The sequence below is a fragment of the Haemaphysalis longicornis genome, unplaced genomic scaffold, assembly GCF_048455015.1.
Source record: "Haemaphysalis longicornis isolate Haplotype H1 unplaced genomic scaffold, Haemaphysalis longicornis Haplotype H1 scaffold_12, whole genome shotgun sequence".
Classification (NCBI taxonomy): Eukaryota; Metazoa; Arthropoda; class Arachnida; order Ixodida; family Ixodidae; genus Haemaphysalis; species Haemaphysalis longicornis.
The window spans coordinates 22,762,437-22,785,610 of NW_027526225.1; the positions used below are offsets into that span (position 1 = coordinate 22,762,437).

The 23,174-nt window shown below is 48.0% G+C and overlaps 1 protein-coding gene across 2 annotated transcripts in view; it reads right to left on the reverse strand.

Moving 5' to 3' along the window:
- The window catches only part of LOC144162488 (serine/threonine-protein kinase NIM1), a 138,319-nt gene that overhangs the window by 103,068 nt on the left and 12,077 nt on the right, over positions 1-23,174 (reverse strand). For both annotated transcript variants that reach the window (XM_077693043.1, XM_077693042.1), the window contains exon 2: positions 14,826-14,981. The gene's annotated coding sequence lies outside the window, so the exon portion shown is untranslated. The remainder of the gene's footprint in view (positions 1-14,825; positions 14,982-23,174) is intronic.

Below are 23,174 nucleotides of genomic sequence, written 5' to 3' on the forward strand. Positions count from 1 at the left end.
GTGCCGTCCGCCAGCCAGGCGGAGGAGACGGCGATCGCGCTGGCGCTGACGGATCCCCAGTGCACCACAGTGCTTAGTGACTCCCGGTCGGCCATCGCGAACTACGCTAAGAACAACGTATGTGAAAGTGCCGTGCGTGCGGTGAAGTGCAGTGCGGTGATCAGTGGAGCGGTGCCGGCCACCCACCTTCGGTGGTTCCCGGCGCACACCAACATCAGAGGCAACGTGGGCGACGGTCTCCCCAACCGCAACGAGACGGCGGACGCAGCCGCGCGAGGACTGACCAACCGCGCGGCGGCGGTCTCTTCCCCACTGCCGAGCTCCGCGACAGAGGGAGGCCAACGCGAAGACCACGACGAAGACGACAACGACGACGTGGAGTGGGACCCGGAGCCCCTCCTCACGTACGGGGAGGTGCTGGAGTGGTACCGGCTCGGCCGGCGCACCGCTCCGGCGCCCCACCCGGAACTAACACGACAGCAGGCAGTGCTACTACGCCAACTACAAACACAGTCAGTGATCACGCCGGCGCTCGCGCGTCACGTCTGCCCGGACGTGTACGCCAGTGACGTGTGTAGTGTGTGCGGGCAACATCGCGCAACTCTGGCCCACATTCTGTGGGACTGTGCAGTGCACCCCGTGGAAGCTGCCGACCTCTACGGCCGGCTGCCGGACACCATAACGAGTGCCGTATATTCGACGGACCTGGCCGCACAAACTCTAGCCGTCCAGCAGCTCGAGGCTGCTCTCGCCAGGCAGAAGCGGAGCGAGTCGCAGACGGGGGGGAAAGGGACGAACTCCCGAGTACCTTTCGCGCACCGCTCACGCCGACGCTGGCGGGGCCTAGTCCCGAAGACGTAGTGAACGTGGGTGGGATGTGGAGGCTCTGCGCATCCCGACCTCCCACTCCCTGCTGGCCATAAATAAAGTATTTCTCTCTCTCTCTTAGCACACTTAAGCGGCCCGAAATTTTTTTTTCTTTTCTATACAGTAAAAGCTCGTTAATTCGAACTCGGATAATTCAAACTTAGGGCTAATTAGAACTGACGCCCTGGTCCCCGCACAGTTCTGTACATTTCAATGGGCGAAAGCTCTCGATAATTCGAAGGCGCCGATATCCAGAACGGTTAATTCGAACAGGAATCCCCTGGTTTCCATCGCTCCCCGCCGAAGAAGTCCGCCTAGAATGATTACAATGCGTTGCAAACCCAAACCAAATCAAATTACTTGAGATGCAAAAGAACGAAACAGAAAACAGCGTGGCGCTATTTCGCTTCCGCAGCGGGCGCCGCGCCGCCGGCCTGAGGGCTCCGGCGGCGCCTTTGTGTTCTGCCCGCGCAGTGTGGCGCGATGTCTATTCATTCTAGATCCCGCCCGGCAATTTGAACTCCGCTTAATTCGAACCATTTTATGGTCCTCTTCGTGTTCGAATTAACGAGTTTTTACTCTATTAGCTTTGACAGTCCCGTCTCACAAGCGACAGATTGTGAAGTCGCAAATCGCAGCGAAAAAAAAAAAAAAAGAAACGGTACGAAATGACTGTGTCAGTTTTCACACTCTGGGCAGCTGGTGTTTTATTGGACAAATGATGCCGTCCCCAAGGGCGTACTTGTATTGACGACACTGCGATTCGATACAGGCCCACTTGTTTTCAAACATTAGTATTTCTCCAGAGGTATGAAGGCACCGCCAAGTTAACAGACCAGCTAATGTGGTGCAAGGGGTTTTTAAAAACAATGAGGACAAAGAAAAAAATCCCGGGACGTCTCCCCTAACGTGAAACCTCGGGAGGGGCGAAGCATGTAGCGTATAAGTGTATTCTTGGCGCCTTGGCGTTTTGGCCACGGAGATGAAACCGTTGGGGGGTAGAGGGATACAGCTTTCCTGCAAAAGCACAAAGCACAAAGCACAAAGCACAAAGGCACAAAGCGAGGCGCTGGAAAACGTGTGTCCCGGTTTGTTCTTTTAGTACGCGTTTTCGTCCACTGAGATGAAACGTTCTAGATCGAGACGTTGGGAAACGAGTGTCCCGATGTTTTAGTACCGTGACTACATGAAACGACGACGATGTCAGGAGACGCCGACAGCCAGAGCCCCTAAGGGGCTTCGCCCCTAAAAAAACATCACTACGCTTTCAATCTATTTATTTATTTATTTATTTATTTATTTATTTATTTATTTATTTATTTATTTATTTCAATACCTTTAATGCCCAGAGGTCGGTACAGAAGGGAGTGGTTAAGTTTACTAAACAACTGTACACTGGGAGATTAGTCACGTTACACTATAAATGCGGTTTACATATAGAAAATAATGATGTTTCCAGAAATTATACAAAGGTAATAGCAATATACTGGCTCAAACAATGAATTAAATTCAAAGCGAGCATATGAACTAATGCAATGCAATTAAAAACCACTTATCAAATAACATCAGCGTATGAGACCAAAATACAAGCAGAAGAAAATACAAAACGAACATACGAACACACGAAAAATAAACCCATCTACCAAAGAGAAATCAGTATAAAAGATAGGGAGACAGAATACATGTTCGATAAATATACAATGCACGCGTGTAAACAACAAGAAAAAAAAAGTTTACTGGGAACGAAAGTAGCGTTCGGCGGCCGTTCCAAATGCGCGCGCATCGGTGATTGTGGCGAAGAACGATGATGTGCGGAGCAGAGCACAGTACAAGAAGTGCGTGAAACAAACACGTTTGTCTGGAATTTGCAATTGTCTGGCAGGCGACGGAGCTGACATCTACACCGATGCGGCTTTGAATACAACGACGGCGGCCATTGCGTGGACATTTGCGGACCTGCCGGAATTGAATGGATCCAGGCCCATCTCCAACACATACGATTTCGTAGAAGAGGTAGAACTTCTAGGAATTCTGGAAGCCGCGCGGCAAATTTATGAACATTCCGGCCATCTATCCACGAAGAAATTTTTCATTATCACGGATTCCTATGTTGCTGTCCGAGAGTTAAATAATCCGTTTTCACCAAACAATACGGCAACCAACGTCCTTACCATGATAAGAGGCCTACAAATTGAAGGCTTCAAAGTTCGCATTGTTTGGATTCCAGGACATACTACATGCGCAGAAGGCAACCGTATGGCGCACGACGCTGCCAGGAAAAGGCTACAATCCCCTCCCGCGGTGCCCGCCACGCCAGTCCCCCCTCTCCAAGCTGACTGGCAACTCCAGCTTCGCCACCTCAAAAATTGGCCTCGTATCTTTTTCTTTATTGTCGACGTAAGACGATAGTCGACTGGCGCCCCTGGCAAGTAAATGCCTCCATTCTCTTTCCCGCTCACCTCTCATTCTGGTCCTCTCCCTTCTAGTTCCTCGCAAGATCACACGGTAAAAGTTTGCTCAAGTCAATTTAAATTTACCGCGTTGCACTGCTCGAAGTCGGGTGTTTAGATGCCAGCCCTGCCGTACGGCAGAGACATGCGTGAACCGAGGCACCTTACTACAACAGTTATAGAACCACGTTGCCCTATTGAACGGGCGTTCCAAGCGGAACGTGGAACCCATCTAGTGGAACCTTTCGCTGCTGTTCCCGTTTGATTTTTTTTAAATGCCGCCAGGTAGCGCGGGCAACAGCGGGCGACGGTTTTCTGCAGTTGATGTAGTATTTTATTTGTTATCGCAAAAACCAAGCATCCGTACATTATTTAATAAAGGAACACTGCAAATATCACTCATGTATTGATTTTCTACCTTATATTTGCGTAATGTCTTGTTAATGTTCAACAATGTTGACAGGTATGAACATTGCCATCGGACTTAGACGTTTAGATTTGGCAGTATGCTCTAAGACGATTGCACAGTTTCAGTTTCGCTTTGGCCGGCTGGCTGAATCGAGTCACAGACAGACAGACAGACAGACAGACAGATAGACCAAAATTTCTGGGTTTAAGTAGCCCAAGAAAGTTATCGTCTTTAAAAGGAAAGCTGCAAGCGCTTACAGGCAGAAACTCCTGTTGGCATCCTTGCCCCTCTCAAGCGCATCTCTCGTCCGGGGAAAGTATTCGCCAAAAAAGTGCATGCGAATGCAACGTACACCCCCCACATTATTTATACACGGGCAGCTCCAGCGGGATCCGAATTGCGCCGCGGGCCCCGTTGTAGACGTGAAGGCACATCAAATCTTTACCACTTAATTTGGCGTTGTCCATTATTCGACCGTAATCGCCACCAGCTTCTAACTCTAGGTCCCGCCCCTGCGACTGAACAGGAACATGTTAGTCGGTTCCGTGGCAATCCCACCACACAATCACCGAGTACGCCCTAGAAAGCGGTCTCTACAAATTGGTGTAACGGCCTGGTCGACTTCGCCATTGTCTCGAATGTGAACTGTCTGCAGCGTGCACTGTTTTCAGTGAACCGCATTGTCTACAGTGGAAGCTGCAAATTTAAGTGTGAACTGTGCATTTTGGTGCCACTGACCGACTCATTTGTCGTTTTACTGTGTGCTCCTAATGCAAATAGACCTACCGCCCTCTGGTTTACCTCTGGCCCTGATTGAACCTCTGATTTGACACACACTACAGCGTTTGAGAAGGCGAATGCCGGTACTATTACACCCTTCCAGATTTCTCTCACTGCTTCATATTTGTTATACCCCCATAGTGCTCTGTGCTTCACGATAGAGGTGTTTCTTTTTCCTTTCATTCTTAAATGTACATCATAAGTTTTTAGATAGGCCTGACCTTCGTTTATCCACGTGCCCAGATATTTGTATTTCGTTACCCACGGTATCGTTGCTTGGTGAACGAATACCAATTCGTTACGGGCGTCGTCATTAAAAACCAGAACTTCCGACTTCAGCCACTGAATTAGGGTCAGAGTTTAGCTGCGCTAAACTCTGACCCTAATTCAGTGGCTTCTTCCCCGCATATATCTGTGAGCTGTTGCAGACACTGTTTGCTATCTGCTAGTAGTACTATGTAATCTGCATATATCGGTCGCGAAATATGTTGTTCCACTTTCTGTCCTCTGTGGCCACAACACAGATTGAAACTTGATTTACTGTCCCTAAGCTTTATTTCTAGTCTAGTCATGTACAGCATGAACAGCAATGGCGACAGAGGACAACCCTGCTTTAAACCTCTATTTGTGACAACCGGTTCGGTGTACTTTAAGTCTTCCCAAGTATTTTGCACATCGCTCTCATTATAAATTCCCTGCAACAGCTGTATAAAGTCCTGGCCTTATCCCTCCCGCTCAAGTATGCTCCATAAAAGTTCTCTATCTACGCTGTCGTAGGCTCCCTTTATACCGAGAAACGCTATCCACAGTGGTCGCTTCTGAGCCAATGACACCTCTATGCATTGGGTTAGGACAACAAAAATTGTCCTCTAAGCGCCTGTCTCGTCTGAATCCATTTTGTAGTTCACCCAGTACGCCGTTCCCCTCTATCCACGCCTGTATTTCCGCTTTTATGGCTTGCATTTCCAGGCTGTATGCCACTGAGGTAACTGTAGTAGGCCTGTACGAGTTGGCATCAGCCCTGTCTCCTTTACCTTTATATATCATCTTCACCCTGCTCTTACGCCAATTGTCTGGTACTTGCTTAGTGTTTATCGCTTTTTAGATTGCTCAAATAAGTTGTGCTTTGCTTTTTGGGCCCAGTAGGTTGATCAGCCGTATAGGAATTTCATCCAACCCTGCTGCCGTATCAGCAGGAACATGTTGTTCGGCTTTTTTCCGGTTTAATTTCTCCAACTTTAGCTCTTTACCTGTACCCACCTCATGTCCGCACTCTCTAAATGCTGTAGTCCTCTCTCCGTTCTTCTGAACTTCTCTTGTATCATTGAGCGAATGTGAAATACCGCCTCTTCCCCTTTCGCTACCTGACCTTCACCGTTTATGACATGACGTTGTACTTTATCGGTCTTTTTACTTAGTTCCTTTACATGGTTCTAAAACTTTCTCGACACGCCTTTATCCTTTGCCCGTATATTCGAGACCCATTGCTCACTTTCTCGTTTTTTGCTGTGCAAGGTTTTGTACTTCCAGCTTCCTTAGCGGTACCAATTCCACTTGAAAGCTATTTCCTCTGCTTGCATTCCCACTCGCTTGGCCTCCCTGTGCACTCTTGATGCTTGCTGTCTTTGTGTTATAGCTTTCTTGATTTTCTTGTTCTACCATCTTCTAGCCTTTCTTTTTCCGTTCCAGTAGGCGCGTGCTTTTGCGTTCCTTATATTTCCTAGAATGAAACCAATCAGTTCGCGGTATTCCTAATCTTTCGTAGGCTGTCTCTCGCTTTCCGTCTCCAGGCTTGTGGCAATACAGTAAAAGCTCGTTAATTCGAGCTCCAAGGGAACCATGAAATTGCTCGAATTAGGCGGAGTTCGAATTAGCGGGCGGGTGCTAGAATGAATGGACATCGTGCCACATTAGGCACTACTATACGTTTCTGGCAGGTGATTTTGTTTCATTTTCGTTTTTAAGTTCTTCGCCAAGTATTTCCCCCTACTCGCCATGACTGGAACAGTCGATCAGGAGTCGCTGACGAAGCGCCGAAGCAACGAAAGAGGTGACGCAAGAAACTGGCTTGGTTTGGTTTCTATTTGCAACACACTGTAATCGCTCTGATCCGACTTCTGCGAGGAGCGTTGAAAACCAGAGGACCCCAGTTCGAATTAACGATTCTGGATACCGACGCGTTCAAATTATTGAGAGTTTTCCCTCAATGAAACATACAGGGCTGTGCCGGGACCAGGGCGTCAGTTCGAATTAAATGTGAGTTCGAATTAACCGAGTTTGAATAAACGAGCTCATACTGTATTGGCCATTTGTTGATCGTTTAATTTCAAGTCGTGAGCCACCGTTTTTGGGGTTTTGACGTTTCATTTTTCCAGAAGTCGAAGTTATCCGTTTATGGTCACTTCCTAAGCTGTGGGCTGCTATTTCATCTATTTCCATTAGAGTCAACCTTTCAAACACACCTTCTGATAGGAGGCTGTAGTCTATACTGGACTGCTTTTCCCCTCGTTCCCAAGTAATTTGTCCCTCACATTTATTCTCTCTATTTACTTCAATGAGATTATGTTCTCCACACATAGCTAGTGCGAGTTTGCCAGTGCGGTCTGTGTATCCGTCCAGGTCCTCAATGTGGCATTCATGTCTCCCACTAGAATCACCTCTCCCGATTGTCTTAACTTATCGAGGACCCGCTTAATGCCGCTTACCAGTTTTTCATTCTTTTCTCTAACCTCACTATCACCTCCTGACCACAGATAGGCCATAAATGTTGAGAATTGCGCCGCCTAGGGGGCTTTATGCTGGAGAAGAGCGACTTAACAAATTAGAGTTTCTTTTTTTGTCCAAATTAAACAGTTCCGTACTATGCCTTCCTGACCACTTCCTGGCGCCTGTGCCGGCTCTTAATATAATAGCGTGCCGACTGCCCCAACTAATTTACGAACACTCTTGTGCTCCAGCCCTAAACAAATAACTCTAATGTCGCGTACGTGTCCACCGCGATATAACCAGCGCGCCACTCGGGCCGAGCCGTATCCATCGACGTAACCCGTTACCTTTGGCTCGTGTACTTTGGCGTACTAGATCAATGTCAACGAGCGGTCGTCAAGTCGATTAAGACGCACGCTCCGTCCACGAAGTAAAGGCACGCCCACAGCCGTCATTTTAAGCCACATCGAAAGAGACAATTTCGACGAGAAACAGCGAGAGGGGAAAAAGAAATCAGTCCCGCCTTGCGCAGCCATGTTTGACCTACATCTGCTCTTACGCAACTCTCCGACGACCGAAAGCTAACTGCGTGCAGCGTAACTCCAGTTGTCGTCGAAGAAGTAAAAGCGAGGTGATCTGCGCCGCGGGTAGTTTGGCGAGGAGCACTCGGACCCGCGTCGCGTGAGACGGCTTCATTTCGCGCCCGCCGATCGCCCCCTCCGCCTCCTCAACGTCGCAGACGGTCGTGGCGTGTTCCGCGCACGCCCCGCCGTCGTCGACTGGGTTCTTTGTGAACCTCTACGGCGATCGCTGAGCCGGGTGTGTTTGCACTAGCCTCGCTGTGGATTACTCGCCTCTGCTCATTCAACGCAGACAGGGCGGCGCTGTCTTTGAAGACGAAGATCTTGGCATACTAGGCCACCTGTCGGAGTAGACGTCCCGGGGGAGGGAACGGCGGAGTTTAAAAGTCATATTAGTCGGTCAAAGTCAGGCGGGTCGCGGGACTATGAGGATGAGACGGCGCGTGCGAGTTTGAATGAATGAATGAATGAATGAATGAATTAATTAATTAATTAATTAATAGTTGGAGGGATGGATGAATGAATGAACAGATAAAGAGATGAATGAACGAATGAATGAATGAATGAATGAATAGGTGAAGGGATGAATGAATGAATGAATGAATTAATTAATTAATAGTTGGAGGGATGGATGAATGAATGAACAGATAGAGGGATGAACGAACGAACGAACGAACGAACGAACGAACGAATGAATGAATGAATGAATGAATGAATGAATGAATGAACCATTTTATTTACGTTTATGTATGTAGAAACGTGGGGGTGCAGCGGCGGCGTAGAGGCAGAGCATCCGCCTCGCGTGCAGAAGGACCGTGGCTCGAATCTCGGTGCCGGACAATTCCCACCCGATTAAAAAGAAAATCCGCGTGTTGATGGAATTGCAGAACGAGGCTTGGGGTGCGGCCTGACCCCGGCGACCATTGCCGGCAACGCACTCCCTCACCAGAGCGGGATTGGCCACCCTGGTGTAATGGCCACAACCTCCCATGTATCCGCCAATTAACCCACGGCCCTCAGTCTCCAGTGGCTGCGAAGCAACTGACGAGAGCTGCGGTCAGACCTGTGGCGCAGCAGAGGGTGCTAAGAATCCCTGGACCCGGACAGGCCGCCATCGGAATCTGAACCTGCAACGTTAAACACGAGAACCTTATCCAGCGAAGCGAGTCTAGAGGTGTTGTTCGAGAAATTAGAGGGCATTAAATGGGATGTCATAGGGCTTAGTGAGGTTAGGAGGACCGGTGAAGCCTTTAAGGTGCTGAAACATCGACACGTCCTATGTTGCCGTGGTCCAGGGGACAGAAGAGAACTGGGGGTGGGACCTCTAGTCAATAAAAGCATAGCTCGCAACATAGACGAATACTATAGCATTAACGAAAGGACAGCCGGTCTTGTAATTAGGCCTAATAACAGGTACAAACTCAAGGTAGTACAGGGCTACGCGCCCTCATCCAGCCACGACGACCAGCTAGTTGAACGCGTCTGTGAAGATGTGGAATCGGCAATGGTTAAAGTAAAAACACAGTATACCGTAGTTACGGGAGACCTCAATGATAAAGTAGGCAAGAATCAGGCTGGAGACAAGGCAGTTCGGAACTATAGTCTCGGCTGTAGAAATAGCAGGGTGGACCTACTAGTCGAGATCGCAGAACGCAATAAGCTACGCATCATGAACACCTTCTTCTGCAAACTGGAGGGCCGGAAGTTGACGTGGAGGAGCCCGAATGGGGAGCATAAAAATGAAATAGACTTCATATTATGCGATAACCCTGGCGTCGTGCAGGATGTGGAAGTGCTCGGAAAGGTAAGGTGTAGTGACCACCGAATGGTAAGATCTCGAATTAGGCTAGAATTGAGGAGGGACCGTAACAAGCTAGTACGTAAGAAGCCGATCATTGAGTTAACAGTAAGACGTGAATTTGAAGAATTCAGGATCGCGCTGCAGAACCGATATTCAGCTCTCACCAAGGAAGCAGAGTTTACGACGCAGGAAGCCAGCGACAATCTTACATGCATTATCACAAAGTGTGGAGAAGTCGGGGGCACGATGGCTAGACAGTATATTGGCAAACTTTCCCAGGAGACGAAAGAGCTAATTAGGAAACGCCAAAGCATGGAAATCTCCACCACAGCTGACAGAATAGAACTAGCGGAACTTTCGAAGTTAATCAATAGGCGTAAGGCAGCTGACATACAGAATTATAATATGGAGACGATCGAATATGCTGTAAAGAACGGAGGCAACCTGAAAGCAGTGAAGAGACGTCTAGGCATGGGGAAAATCAGATGTATGCACTTAAAGACAGGCAAGGCAATGTCATTACATATAGGCATAAAATAGTCATAGTAGCCGAGGAGTTCTATAGAGAACTGTACAGTATCCGGGACATCCAGGATAATGCCGACACAGAAAGTAGATAGACATCCCACCAGTAACGACAGAAGAAGTAAGGAAGGCTTTGAAAAAAATGAAAGGGGGCAAAGCACCTGGTGAAGATCAGATAACAGCAGACCTCTTGAAGGATGGCGGGCGAATTGTACTAGTAAAACTGGCAAACCTCTACACGCAATGCCTAATGACCGCGAGTGTACCAGAATCTTGGAAGAACGCGAACATCAACCTAATCCATAAGAAAGGTGACATGAAGGACTTGAAAAATTACAGGCCGATCAGCTTACTGTCAGTTGTCTACAAGGTAGTTACAAAGGTAATCGCTTACCGAATTTTTGCAACCTTAGATTTCAGTCAACCTAGAGAACAAGCAGGGTTTCGTAAAGGCTATTCAACAATGGACCATATTCACACGATCAATGAGGTGATAGAGAAGTGCGCGGAGTATGCTGAATTCCTATACATAGCCTTCATAGATAATGAGAAAGCATTTGACTCGGTCGAAACCTCAGCGATCATTCAGGCTTTACGGAACTAGGGTGTAGATGAGAATTATGTAAAAATACTAGAGGATATTTACAATGGGTCCACAGCTAATATCATCCTCCATAAGGAGAGCAGTAAAATACCTCTAAGGAAGGGCGTCAGACAAGGAGACACAATCTCTCCAATGTTATTCACAGGCTGCCAGAATGCTTCACGAGGTAGTGTTACAGTGGCTACCTGGACATTGTGGGGTGAATGGGAATGTGGTGGCCGACGAAACAGCTTGCGCGGCCCACACCCAACCTAGTGTCATCATCCCGATTCCTTTCTCTAGACGTGACGCCGCGACACTTGCGTACTCCGTGGCGCGGCAGTCACAACTCTCCATATGGACGGACGGGACAAAAAATTATCAGCCACTATACAGAATCGATCCCACCTGCACTTTCCGAATGCCGTGTGGCTTGGGAAAGCGCGACGAAGCAGTCGTTCACCGCATTCGCCTCAACGTCGCTTTTACCAGCCACTACTTGCACAAGACACGCCGAGTTGCCTCCCCTCACTGTCAAGTATGCAGTGTCCGTGAGGACATGGAACATGTTCTGTGTGTGTGTCCCCGTTATGACACCCCGCGGCTAACCTGGAAGACAACTTTGGGACTGCGTGCTGATGCACCATTGAAGCTTTGTGACGCCATTGGTCCTTGGCACTCAACTGCCGCGGCAACACAGAGTACACGGGCTTTGGTGTCATTTCTCCGTGACTCCGGCCTGAACGAAACTCTGTGAATGTGTGCCTTAACTTCACTTCTGTTTGTGCGCCGTGTGCGTGATCCTGCATTTGTCAGTTTGTGTGCTTATTTGCTTTCGTAGTGTCTGTATGAGTTTTTGTGTCTTCGTTTCCCTTCACTTTCGCACACCATGTTCATGTGGAGTAGCAAGCCAAGCTCGCTGCCAGGCTGACTTCTCTTCATTCATTAAAGGCATTCCTCCTCCTCCTCACAGCATGTTTACAAGAAGTATTCAGAACGTTGGATTGGGAACAGGTGGGAGTAAGGGTTAATGGAGAATACCTCAGTAACCTCAGATTTGCTGATGACGTTGCCTTGCTAAGTAACTCGGGGGACGAATTGCAAAGCATGCTTACCGCATTGGACAAACAGAGTAGAACCATGGGCCTGAAATTTAATATGCAGAAAACTAAAGCAATGATCAATAACCTCGGGACAGCACAGCGATTTGAGATGAGTGGCGAGGCAGTAGAAGTGGTTAGCGAATATATCCACTTAGGCCAAGTTGTGACCCCGGATCCCAACCATGAGGCAGAGATAATTAGGAGGATAAGAATAGGGTGGAGTGCATTCGGAAGGCATTCTCAGATAACGAATGGCAGCCTACCATTGTCCCTGAAGAAGAAAGTGTATGACAGCTGTATCTTACCGGTACTCACCAACGGGGAAGAAACTTGGAGGCTCACTAAAGGGGTTAAACTTAAATCGAGGACGACTCGGCGAGCAATGGAACGGAAGATGATAGGTGTAACATTAAGGAATAAGAAGAGAGCGGAGTGGGTCAGGGAACAAACGCTTGTTAAGCACATATTAGTAGAAATTAAGAAGAAGGAATGGGCAGGGCATGTAATGCGAAGGCAAGATAACCGCTGGTCATTAAGGGTAATAGAGTGGATCCCTAGAGAAGGCAAGCGTGGCAGTGGGTGGCCGAAAGTTAGATGGACAGATGAGATCAAGAAGTTTGCGGGGAGAAATTGGTCGCAGTTAGAACAGAACCGGGGTAATTGGAAATTAATGGGAGAGGCTTTTGCCCTGCAGTGGGCGCAGATAGGCTGGTGATGATGCACCAACATGAGCACGCATGAAGTGGAGTAGACAACGTAAGAGTTAGTTTTCTAAGTTAAGCGCCAAGCGCAGCTTCAGGAAAATGAGAAGGACAGAGGCGTATACATGTTTAACGTCAAGTTAACGTGGTCTTCTTATCTATTGGTTGTGGAGTCCAAGGTTCACACGTATAGGGCGACGTTGTCAATGCGATTCTGGCCATCGGTGTATCCGCTGGCGGCCTTAACTTTGGCGTACTTTTATCGACCCCCTCCCCCCCCTAATAATGCCTACGCGTACGCGAGAACGTTTCCGTTACGGCGGATAATTGTGAGTGGGGGAATGTCGGAACGGTACGTGCGCGTGTGCGATGGAATCCCCTGATTTCCGTTGCGGAAGGCCCGATAGTGATTGAGAGGTTGAGAAAATTAGACTAGATGGGTGATCCGATGAACGAGTAGGGAGTGGTGAATGCCGCGGTGGAGACGGGAGGGGAAAGTACTGGGTTTCTGGCGACTGATAGATGAGAACAAAGTAGCAATTGCTGTCCCTCGAGATGAGGGTAAGTGAGGAGAAGTTTATAAGCACTAGAAAGCTAGGAAGCTGTCTTGTCAAGGTGCCTATGTGGGCTAGTTGGTTGCTGCTGTGAAACATTATTACTTAGTGCACCAGAGAACTGGGCACGAGAAGAACACGGGACATGCGCTAGACATCAACTGTTAGAAGAGCGATAGAAAAGAGGGGTACAGCTACGGCGAGAATTTAGCGCTTATGAAGATGATCAGGTTTTCTTTATATCATACTGTGTGTGTGCGGGGGAATATGTACTTATGCCTTCTTGGCAACTTTTATGAACACTGTTTTCCGGAGCCTTACATGTTGAGCTCTGCGAATATTCCCTGAAACTCAGTGTTGAATGTTTTTTTTTTTTTCAACAAACGAGTTTCAATTTCAATGAGCTGAAGGCACTACTCCAAGATGCATCCTTGCAACCGCCCTCCAAACGTACATTTATGTTGTCTACTCGTTATGTAGGCCCAGTGTACGTTTCCTGTACTTATGGTACTTTTATCGGTCCAAGCGCACGCCGTTTAATCCCGTGTTTCTTTCAGTTCGGACAATGCGTGCTGCAATCCGCAATGTGTGACACAAAAATGGCCACGAATTCGAACTTAAACATTAAGCGAGCGTGGACCATCTTTTTTGTCGAGTTACTGCGGCAGGGGTTTGGGAACCTTGGGTGGCGTATAGGCGAGGAGTAGATAATATCGGCAATACCTTTGCTATATTCTCAGCTATGTTGATTTAGGCTGCCCAATTAAAAAAAAAAAACCCACCCTGCAATAGAAGAATGGTACCACGTGATGAAGGTGTAAGAGATAAGCTCCGCCGAAGTTCTTTAAATCACTGCAAGGTCGAGCAGTGTCCCACAGTCGTCTATCCCTAGTCCCTTTTAGAGCGAAAGCTCCACTACGCTACATATTTCAAGGTCATTCGTCGCGTAGCAGTGACCTTAAAGCTCCGGCGCAAGAGCTGCACCTTTCTTTCTTATTGCTTCGCTGGATCCGAGCCTCGCCTCTGCAGTACCACGTGACTAGACGAGGGTGAAACAGCTGCTTCGCCTGCGCTTGATCGCTCTGTATCGGCTGGGCCGTCTGTGCCTACGCTTCAACGCAAGCGAACCACGTGAATAGGCGAGGAGGGTTTAACGGCTGCTTCGCCTGTGCTTGATCGCTCAGCGTCGGCTGGGTCATGTGTGCCTACAGTTCAACGCAAGCGAACCACGTGGCAAGGCGAGGGGAAACAGCTGCTTTTTCCTGCGCTTGATCGCTCTGCGTCGGCTGTGCCTGCGTGTCTACGCTTCAACGCAAGCGACCCACGTGACTAGGCGAGGGGAACAGCTGCTTTGCCTGCGCTTGATCGCTTTGCGTCGGCTGTGCCGTATGTGCCTACGCTTCAACGCAAGCGAACCATGCGACCACGCGAGGAGGGTTCAACGGTTGCTTCGCCTGCGCTTTGTTCTTTAGTCTCGCCGATGGCGCGCCGGCTGGGCCGTCTGTGTTCTTGCAGCGGTAGCGAAAGGCTGAATCCAATCATACAGTAGATATACAGCTAGGCGATAGGCTGCGCGATTTCAAGCAATGGCAAACTTTCACGTGACACTGTGTGCATAGTTTTTTGCTTTCACTCGTGGCAACCAGGTTCACAAGTGTTAAACCTGAGCTATTTTTCATACCATCGCAGTGAGGCGGACACCCGTTTGTTGAAGAACTGGCCATGTAAGGTCATCGCCTCAATGATTGTATTGTTCTTTACTCACAAAGGGCAGCAGCAGTCTATCCTGTCGGTGCTGGGGTTGCTGTGAGGAGACAGGATGGAAGCGGGCACTTGAAGACAGGCGATTGGTTGTACGGCCTATGGGCCGCTAGAAGGGGCCCGCGCTCAGCTGAGTTCCACGCTGACAACTTGGGAGCACCTGCAAAAGTCCCGAAGAGAAATTTCGTCAGAAACGCGACGACTCAGACGGAAAATACGGGAGAACCGTGAGAGTACGTAGCTGAAAATACAATACCGTTGTCAAGCTCAAGACAGGGACATGTAGGGATCCTGGCTCAGGAGTGAAGCTTTTTACCCGAAAAGTATGAGGATGGAGGCAGGCCAAATTTTAAACCCCTCACAATCGTAAACGTATAGCTTGTATTCACTGACGAGGCACGCATGCAGGCAACCATGTGAGTGTGTCATCTCCAATTGCGCCGGCCTACGCGGGATGGCGGTACTTGTCCGTGATAAGCACATCATTTGTGTCGGACGTTCCAAACTCTACCGCACCGAATGCAAAGTAATGCCTAGAGTACAATGTTAGTGCGATTAATAACACCTCCGTTGACACCACCGTTGAGAATCGGGTTGAAACGGAACAGACGACGCACGCCGGGGTTTCTTCTTCGGCGTGCGGGCGCAGGGGCATAAGCCGTGCCATGTCCGTGGCCGTTTCTAGTGTTGCCAAGCGAAGAAAGTGACAGCTAAACTTTTCAGTGAATACCACCTTTGCGTACGGCTAGAGTGGTGAACACTTTATAAAATAGTCATGCATTTTGTTAAAAGAGGCCTTGCCAAGCCTAGCGTGAGAGCTACGAATTCTGAGTTAATCTACCATCATTCAGTACGACTTCTATCATGGAAAGGCGACCAAAAAAGGAGGCTGTTCACAGTGCGCATGAAGAATTCTTTAAAGCAGCTCGTGCTTCCCAGGCCCCTTTCGTAATCACCCGAACAGACCACGGGACCTTTTTTTTTTGTTAATTAAACGTACCGCTACCCATTCCCATGGCTGCCCGATAGCAATAAGATTTACGTTATTTAATCTTGTCTCTAAACTAGTATTCATTCACACACGGGTTGCTATGAGGCGAATAAATTCGCTAAAATAGTCACTCTCGTGCCCCGTAAACTTGTGATCGTGGGTGTACGTGGTGAGGACATGAATTGTAGCTTAGCGCAGCTCGTTCGGTGTGCTACATAGGGTTAGTCGTTCAAATCACTAGCGTGGTTTAGTCACCACTTTATGCCATAGAATTTACTGTAACTGAGACTGGCTGTTGTTTTAGGCGCGCGTTAATAACCCCGATAATAAATTATGACACGGCATGTGTACCTTGCAGTCACCTTCGGCCTGCGAAGAAACGATCTAGTGTTTAGTCATACGCTTGCACGTTGATCTAGTGTTTAGTTATAAGCTTGAGCGTGTTCGCAAATCATTTTTACAATAGCGCGAGAAAAGACTCGGACGAGACGTAAACGCAAAAAGCCGCTATCCAATTTACGTCTTGTCTCCATCTTTTTTTGCGCTTTCGCAAGAAGCCTTTATGCGGAAATACTTTAAAGGAGCGCCATTGGGAGACCGTGCCACTCAGCGAAAACACTGCCATTCAACACTGGGCCTTCGAAAGGGCCGAAGAGGCCGTCAGTAGTCAGGGCACCTTGAGCGTCGTCTAAAACACCACGGGCCTGCCCAGGCGTCTCCTTTGGAGAGAGAGACAAAAAAAACTTTTATTGCACCCCCTCCTCCTCCTAAAAAGGAAAAGGAGCGAAGAATGATCTTCGATGCTCTAGCGTTAATCATCCAGGGTGGGTGCCCCTAGTTCGGGATGTCATGGGCTTCTGCTTGTCCGGTCCGGATCACGTTGGACTCAACTAGTTTATTTCCTCCCACTTCGAAAGAGCTCTTGAAAATGGTGAACGAGTTTTACGGTCTTCAGATTACGCGGCCATTCACATCTGAGTCAAATAACGCCTACGCTACACAGGGAGTTCGAAACTTCGGTTGGAAAGCAATCAAATGTTTTTTTTTTTTTTTTTTTTTCAGTTCTGCCTATTTATTAATATCCATGCTTCAAACGCGTTATGTGCCCCACGCAGGACACCGCTGCCGTCAGCCCAAGTTGCAAACCATTCTAAAATAGAGACTCCGTGGCAAAAAAAAAAAAAAAAAAATGAGTAAGGAAGAGGCGGGGTGGCGGGAGCAGGTTGTAAGTATACCATCGTGTAACCGAACCAATGGGTGTGCAACTGCAGAAAATGGCACTAATACTGACACTACTATTACCAAATGTCGCGAGCGGAAACTTTCTGGGAAACTTAAGTATGCGTGCGTGCTTTGAAGGCTAAATCCTAGCGAATATCAAAGATGTACTGGTACACCGTGATCGCCTCTCTTTCTTCCCTTTCGTCTCTTCGTCCTTCGACGTGAATTACTCCGACAGGCGCACTGGCCGCAATTCATGCGACCTTCCGCACAGTCAGAGCTGTTTTGCTCACCTGTTTTGCTCACGTGCCGTTACACGTTTTCGAGACAGCATCAGGAAAACTGTTCCATTCTGGCAGGGCGCTGGTTTAGCGCGGTGGTTAGTGCGCTTGCCTCCCGCTCTCGCGATACGGTTTCGAATCACACACAAAATTGAGTGTGTCTATTTATTTCTTTCTTAGAGAGGTTGTGGGTTAGGCGGAAGAGGGAGGTGCTGATTGCCCCGCGAGAAAACGGCCCCATGTGTATAAGTGCAGGCAGCGGCGTGAGCCCCATCATCGGCTTCAAGGGATTCGTTTCCTGGCACCCAGGCTGTACAAACTTCTGGAATGCTCGGCCTTGTTAGACCGCTCATGCGCTACACCGACATCTCCGCGGACTAGCAGAACAAGCGGCGAATTTTCCCCAATCCGCACCCCCAACTCACAAGAGATGAGGCAATCAGCTTCAGACGACTCCAGACAAACACACATCCGCACCGCACCCTTCTCTATTTCATCTATCTTACGGAATGTCAAGCCACCTGCAAGCACTGCTAAGCGCCCTGTACCCTATACCATGAGGTGGCGGAGTGAACGGTTCTGAAACTAATCCATACAACAGTGCACGGCTCGGTTCACAAGCAGGGACACTACTTTCCAGCTTGGAAAGGGCCTGCACAGTCATCCGCAGCCAGGGGGTCCCATCCAGTGGCGGTATTCTCATGTTTGTCCGTTTTAAAAACGTCCGTTTTGCGTCCGTTTTGTTGTGACGTACTTCCAGTCGTATGCGGTCTTTGGGTTGGCTTTTGCGCAAATGTGCTTTTAAACACATTTTAAACGACTGAACCTATTTTAAACTATCTTTTATGAGTTTATTGTTCCGCCAGCGAACCAAGAACAACGCAACAAAAAATCGTCTACTCCCGATCGTCTGCTCTGAGCAGCCGCGGCTCTTAGCTCCGCCGTGATTGCATGACGTCACATCCTGGTGTTCGCTTTTAGCCAATCAGGGCTTGCTCAAAACGGACAAAACACGAGAATACCGCCCCAGTACAGTGGGTCGTTTGGGGGGAGGGGGGGGGGTCACTTTTGCGATGAAAATTTCTGCTGAGGAACTCCTGGTCCAAGCAGCGCCCCTAGCGGTCGCTGCTTACCGGTTAGCTTTAGACGTTTTGTTTGTTAAATAAGCACTTATTTATTACTCTAAATAGTCTTATGCTTTTATCTTATGGCATAAATATGTATTAAAAATTACAAATAACCTTTGAGTTTGAATTAAAAACTTTTAGGTGGCGCTGTCTGCAACAGGAGTTCTTCGGGCAACGCTTGCGTTCTATACAATTTTTTCATCGCAAAAGGGACCCACGCTCTCCATTGGTTTTTCCCCCCACGACACACCTCTATCTTCTAGTACACTGCGCCTTCGGCGGGCTGGTGTCCTAACAGCAGCAACCTGTGTTATCATCTAAGGCTTTAGTCCTTCGTCCATTCTTTAGAGAGGCGGCCATTTTGGTGTCATTTGGGATGGTGGACAACGGCGACGACTACGGTCACTGCCTGTGTTTGATGGCGTATGTAAGTATTTCGCATTTAAAAAAAAACCCGCATACATCAACGCAGTGAAAGCAGGTTTTCGAAATGCAATCCCTGTGCAAGAGCGGTGAAGTTACAAAAAAAAAAAAAAAAAAAACTGAGGTTGATTCCTCTGTCATAGGAATCAGTAAAACACGAAGGTGAAATGTGCAGAGAAATCTGCAGCTGAGCACGATTTGCGGGTCGGCGACTGTCTTGTGGGTGTGCTGGGCTAGCGACGTCCTGCTGGCTGGTGACTCCGGCAAAGGTGTACTGGCGTCATTTCCGTGACGGATATGACGTCAGTGAAATCTTGGGGCATCGCGGAATAAAACACTTTCATCTTGAAATATAAAACTCGAAAACGAACAACCCTATGTATAACGTACTCTTTGGTACTAAAGGTTGCTTCCTCGCAAGATGACCCTGTGCGCAGGGGCGCACCCTTTACAGGCCGCTTGCTTCGTTGTACTGGCGTCACTTCCGTGACGGATATGACATCCCTCAAATGTTTGTGTATCCGGGAATAAAACACTTTCGTGTTAAAATGGGCTGCGTGGTTTACTTTTGTGCCGCATATGGCGCGTGAGGTAATGCAGCCCAAAAACAGGACGGCGAGGCCTCGCATAATAAAACAAGCTTACATGTCCCCGTGGTACCAATTCTTGTATTTTTACTTGGAATTGTCGACAACTTTTAGCCCATGTTTATTTGATGACATTAACCAACCAATGCCGGATCCCAAAACTTCGCCTAAATTTTCCTTATTCGCAAAATGGTACTGTGGTGGCATTCTTGCATTTATACGTTTTAAAGACGATAGACTTTGTTGGGCTACTTAAACGCGAAAATTTAGGTCTGTCTGTCTGTCTGTCTGTCTGTCTGTCTGTCTGTCGACAAGTCGATTCAGCCGGCCGGGCAAAAACTCAAAGAATTCTTGAACGGGACGTTTATATAGCCAAAACATTTCCAAACTTCTAAATCTGTTGACAACGTTCATACTTATCAACATTGTAGAGCTAAAAGAGAACATTACGCATATTTGAGGCAAAACGTTAATCCGAAAGTGATATTTGCAGTGTTCTTTTAAGTATAAGTTCATGGATGCTTTATTTTTGCGATAGTAAATAAAAAAACATTCCCTGTAAATTTTTTTTTCGACCCGAAAATACAAAAAGCGCTCGCGCGCGACATTAGCCCACCTAGCGGCATTCCGAGAAGTCCAACTGAATAAATGTGCATATATAACGAAAGGTTCCAGTAGATGACGTGCGAGCAGCAGAACGCGCTAAAATTAAATGGAATGAACTGACTTGCAAACCTTCACCCTGCTTATCTTGGGAGGAACGAGACGGAAGCAGAAGATCTGGAGAGGTGAACGGGGAAGAGGACAGAGACATTTCTGTGCAGGAGTGGCAGACGACTATCATCTTTCGACGACTTTTGCAACAAAAGGAGCACATACGTGGCCATTTTTTTTATAGCGAAGCTGTATGGATGCTTCGCTTCCCTGCCCCTTCAGCTAATATTCATTTTTCGATTGATTTTGATTGACAGGCGGACACCAGAGCAGAGGTGTTCGCTAAGGCGTAAAAAAACGCATACAACAAATGCGTACTTCTGCTATGGGTTGGATACTTCGCGACTTACTATAGACTGTAAAATAATAATAAAAAAACTGTCATCCCAATGACCCGTTTTAACCGGTTTAATAGTAGGCAACGTTTGGTTAATTTTATGGTTTACCTGGCTCACAAGATACTTCCTGCTAAAGTTAAATATGAAGGCGCTTAAATTTATTACGACGAGTTGAGGTATCGCGATCACTATGATCGTTATTGGCCATTAGCCATAACGATCATAGTGATCGTTATGGCTAATTGGCCATCGTTATCAGCCACCGTTGGCCATCGTTATTGGCCATCGTTATCAGCCACCCACCTCTCCTTACTGGAAACGCACCCCACTCCATTAGAAAACACTTCATAGTGCCCGTCTTACCACGCAATATGCACCATGTGCATCACGAGGATCGCAGAGAAGCCCGAGCCCGGGTAATATTTAGGTTGTACGGAGATGCACCATCTACCGCCTACACAGACGCAGCGTGTTACCCCGAAAGACAAGCCATGGCAGCCACCGTCGTTTTAAATAAGCAGCACAGGTGCGGCATCTCAATTCCCGGACACAACCCTCTCCAAGCCGAGGAAGCGGCGATAGCACTTGGGATTAGCCAAAGCGACGTCAAAGTTATAATCTCAGACTCTCAGCAGGCGTGCCGCAACTTTGCCAACGGTCGCTTGCACGTCACAACACTTCGACTAATCAATCAGAGACTACCAACGAGACCAGTGAGGATTGTATGGGCACCAGCTCATAGCGGAATCCCCGGCAACGAGATCGCCAACCTCGTGGCTCGAGATTTGACCCGCCGAGCCAGCGCTGGTGAATCCGAAGCCGAGCCTGAGCGCATGCAACCTCTTGTCACCTACCAGGAAATCACGCAAAACTATAGGCTGTCCCGTAAAACCTACTCTTCGCCACACAAATCGCTACCGAGAGATCAGGAAAGGTTATTGCGTGCCCTGCAGGTCAACACCTTCCCGCATCCCACCAGACTACACCTCTTTGACCGGAAACACGTTTCTCCCCTTTGCCGCTTCTGTGGAGAGCACGGGACTCTCAGATACATAGTAGGCGGCTGCGACAAGTCCGCCCTAGACCCCCTTAACATCCACCTTTCCACAGAGCTTTGGGAGAGAGCCTCGGCCAGCTCCGGCCTCGAAGATCAGCTGCGCCTGATCGAAAGGGCTGTCGACACGGCCCGAGCTCAAGGCATCCTGGAATGAGGACGCCTCTCTCAAGCAGTTTCTGGATTAATTAAAGTTTATTCTCTCTCTCTCTCTTGCCAGATGCTTCCAAATAATTCCTGGCATATAAATATTTTTGGAGCTTCATTTTTATAATAACAAAACAAATTTGGTTAATCTTCTAAAAATATTGTCTCTTTTTTGCAGTCAGAGGTAACGTTTGAGCCTGTTCGTGAGCCATGCCAAGGACAAGTGGAATGTGCCTGAGCTGTATATGACTGCACGCTCGCTGAAGCGCGGCTCCGCTAGACAGTGGCGCAAGTTTTCCCTCTACTATATATTAGTACGAAACTCTGTGGCCGTGCCAGAGCCAAACGGAGTCTGAAATAATTCCGCCGACTCCTACTCGTGGAAGGCTTCATTTCCTGGCTCGTAGTTCAGTGTGGTAAACGCCACCTTTGTTAGGGAAACGGCGGCACTGTCTTTTTTGGTTCGCATCAGTGCTAGAGCACAGCATTGTGTGATCACGTTAAATTTTTTAGCGTGAGCTACACTGACCGAGGTTGAGCAGTTTCGCGTGACTCCTGGCGTCTCACGGCGCACAGCTGGCGCGCCGGAGCCGCCGCCGCCGCGACTGGACTAGATTGGACTGGATTGGATTGGATTGGATCGGATTTGATTTGATTTGATTGGATTGAATTGTTTTCGATTGGAAATCGTTTTAGCAGCAGAAAGCATGATAATCAGCTAATCCTAGAGAACCAGGAAACCTAAGAATAACCAGGTGAACCTTAGCTCACGCTACGTATATCGTGGCACAGACGAGCTAAGTTACTACTATTTTTTTATGCGCAATAATGCGTGACGCTTTATATCTGCAAAATAAATACGCAAGGCCAAGGTGACGCGAGCAGTCATCACAGTACAGCAAAATGCTAATGACTGATGCGTTAAGAATAAGGAAGTAATAGTGACTCTCCGCTAGAAATTCATTTGTTTATGAAGCCGGTGTTAAAAGGACTCAATGTATATCGCTGGATACATGGGGCCCTCATAATTTTATATACAGCTTGTATATGCACGGTGTAAGAAGTAGTTTCTTAAACGTGTATTACCCGTGACAAGACGTTTTCCCAGCAGTGCAGAGGAGTATAGTAGGGAGGCCGACCTTAAAAAGCAAGGGGGAATATCGAAGGGGTAGGTAAGAATGCTTCAGGATTCTTACAATTATCAGAATCCATGGAACATTTTTTTGCTTTTGCGGAATTTTCGGAATCCGTTAGTAGTAGTTACGTCTCATGAGCGCCACACTGACGGTAAAGAATACATGAAATAACACTTACTACATATTTTTAACTTCACCGAATCTATTGTAAATCCCGGTGCTACATATAATGCGGTAGAGATAGAGAAACAAATAAACAAATTCCAGGGAGTTTTGACATGACAGACCACGTTATTGCGACCGTGACCGAAGCCGGAAGCACTGCGCGCCCGCA